At 40.2% G+C, this 3,166-nt stretch overlaps 1 non-coding gene across 1 annotated transcript; it reads left to right on the top strand.

Annotated features, from left to right (window-relative positions):
• The first annotated feature begins 715 nt into the window (after positions 1 to 715).
• On the top strand, positions 716 to 822 carry LOC125924079 (U6 spliceosomal RNA). Its single transcript, XR_007458264.1, has one exon. It is a non-coding gene; the product is annotated as a U6 spliceosomal RNA (small nuclear RNA).
• The last annotated feature ends 2,344 nt before the right edge of the window (positions 823 to 3,166 follow it).

Genomic DNA, 3,166 nt, shown 5'->3' with positions numbered 1-3,166 from the left:
TCTCCTTCAAAAATAAATAAACATTAAAAAAAATTTTAAAGATGGAGAGCAAGGATGGTAAATTTGAGGCAGCATCCACAAGAATGAGCTCGAAACCCTGAGTACAGGCAGTAAGTAAATACCTTCTCAGCCTGTTTTCCAGTTCCCATAGGCAGAACTAATAATATGTTTAAATCCCAGATATTGTGGAAACAATCATGTGGTTTAGGTAGCAGGTAAAGATAAAATATCAAGAGATCACATTTGATAGAAAAAAAAATGCTATTTTCATATGACACTTCACCTGAACCATTAAAAAGAAGACAATTTTCTAATCAATTTTTCCTTGTAATTAAAAAAAAAAACATAAGACAGCAAGAAAAGATGTAAAAGTCTTCCAGACACTCTTCCTGAGAATCAGTGTATTTGGTGAGATCTCTTTTATTTGTGTAACTGGAGTTTCCCAAGACTTTGCCAGCTTTTGCATACAGGACTTTCACCACCTGAAAGTGCCCCTTATTGGATCTCTGAGAGCATTAGGGCTTGACTTCTGTGTGCACAAACAGGCCTCTCCAGTTCTTCCCTTTCAACTGCCCTCACCAGCACTGGTTGCCTTACCAAAAAGGACATTGGTGCTGGTCCCTCCATGAAAGCTGTACTGTCTCCTGATGTTCCCAAAGGAAACCCTGAAGGTTCTAAAGCCCAGGGTTGTCACTGAATCAAAAATCATGTTTGGGTGCTCGCTTCAGCAGCACATATACTAAAACTGGAATGATACAGAGAAGATTAGCATGGCCCCTGTGCAAGGATCACATGCAAATTCGTGAAGCATTCCATTAAAAAAAAAAAAAAAAAAGAATCATGTTTGGTATTTCCTCAAAGTGTCAGGCAAAGAGTTCTTTTTCCCTCTCTGGGGTACACTTTTTTGATTGGAAATAAACACAGTGCTGCCTGAGTCCCTGGGTCTCCCAGAATCCCTCCTACAGTCCCTCTCCCTACCTGGCTCAGAAAGGAGTCCACTGCAGAGGACTAAAGAAACATAATAATATTATTAGCTGGCACTTACAAAGGACATAATGTGTCACGCACCACTTGAAGTCTTTTATGCAGCTTAACTCGAAACACCCCTGAAAGAGACTTACTACTAACACCCACATTTTGCAAATGGAGTATAGGAGATTAAGCACTAAATGCTAAAACTGGGACCTGACCCCGTGCCTTCTGTCTATAGAATCTGTGCTCTGAAATGTTACTGCTTAACAAATATCAGGCTGTCTTTGGCATTCCTATCTTTCCCTCACCACAGATACCCCTCTCCCCCAAGCCAAATCCCTAGTGAGAATTAATGCCGTAGGCGCTGGCTCAAGCTGAGACAGACCTATGCCACACTACTATCTTCCAAAGTTTATTTTTCCCATCACAATTAAAAAACAGTTCTCTCAAGCCCCAAATGTCATGCATTTGGCCATTAACACTCTTCAATAGCCTGAGCTGGATTTATATCTTCCCTAGCTGTTCTTTTGGCAATGGTAAATTACCATAGAAGGACAGAAAATCTGGAATAGGGGCCACAACCCAGAAATTACAAATTCTGCCAAGGCTCTAAAATAGGAAATAATAGGAGCCAGTGGGGACTGGAGAGGCAATAATAAGGAACCAAAAAAAAAAAAAAGGAAGTCAAAGAGATGAAAAAAAACATATCAACTTAGTTACTACCTTTGGCCACTTATTCAGATGCTATCTATAATCAAACCTTGTTCCTGTAATTATAACTCAAATCCCTTGGCATGGAAAGAAAACAAGTTTACCTAGTTCCTATCTTTGCCAGTTCCCAAAAATGCATCTTTTCCTCCCCAAGCCCATCCCAATAAACACTTAACTGAGAGTTGACAATTTCACATGTGATAATTTGTGAGTGCTGGTCTCAAATGGATCTCAGGTGCAGCTAATATAAATGATAAACTATCAAGGGCTTGCCAGCTGGAGGTGTAACCTATAAACAAACTGGTTTTAATAGCAATTCATTCTGTGACAGACACTGTGTGATGACTTCTCTGAAAGCTTTCCACAGAATAAAAGAACTTGTATTTGCACAGAATACCATAGCAACTGACAATTACATCTCAATAGAAACTTTTTTTTCTTTAAGCAGTCTAATCAAGATTTGGGAGAATCAGAACTTTCCTGATAAATTGGTCTGGTAAATTAGAGTGCTTGCTCCTGCTTTGTGCCATAGGGCCCAAGAAGCAAAAGCTGGGCAGTGACTCAAGGTGGCAACTGTAGGAGGAGATGAGCGAGATCTATCCCTCAGTGTGGGGTGAAGAGAGAGAAGTAAAAGATACGCATATATGTAACCATCCACATCCTCTACATCAATCAAGGCCATTGGATGGAATTGAGTTGATGGCCGTGCAACAGCATTTCTTTCCCTTTCTGCAACGAGTAGGTCACCCTTTCATGACCTCTACTTCCCTCTAACAGCTTTTGTACCTTTTTCTGCAAGTTCTTCTACCTCTAGTTGCTGTTCTACAAACCAAGGTTGACACTAAGTCCACTTCTCAAAACCATTACGTTAGCAGTGGGACCCCTGGGGTAAAATCAGAAAACAACTTTGTTTTCCTACATGACCATTCAAATTCACTCTTGGGGCAAGCTCTTCCCCTTGCATTTGGATAAAAACTCTTTTAATCACTCTCAAATTAAAAAAGTCTTCCAGCAATGTCAAGTCATTAAAAATTATTCTTTATTCAGTAATGAATATGTACAGGATGGTGCAATAAGTTAAAATTTCAATCTTAATTAAAAGGTTACAGTCTTGCATCTTGGATAAGGCATGCTGGGCTTGTTGCTGCTCTCTCCTTTCTGGACACCCACTACCACACCTAAGCATTCGCTCATTAGATATCTTTGGGTCCCCAGGAGCTGAATTCTCCAAAAATCCTTTTTACTGCTCCAACACTTTTATTCTTCCACGTGAGTGATGGATTAAGAGCAGCCAAACTGGTTTTTGACTACCTAAATCATGATCCATTCAACCAATTCATTAAAATATCCATTTGGCAGGGGCCAAGATGGTGGAACAACATGGAAGATTTTTTTGCATCTCTCATCCCTGAAATGTAGCCAGATCAACACTAAACCATTTTGGGGGTTGGGGGAGAGGGGAAAGTGGGTGGTGGGCATTGAG

This window comes from Panthera uncia, chromosome B1 (assembly GCF_023721935.1).
Source record: "Panthera uncia isolate 11264 chromosome B1, Puncia_PCG_1.0, whole genome shotgun sequence".
Taxonomy (NCBI): Eukaryota; Metazoa; Chordata; class Mammalia; order Carnivora; family Felidae; genus Panthera; species Panthera uncia.
Note: the sequence above shows the minus strand (reverse complement) of the source record. Positions and strands in the feature narration are given on the sequence as shown.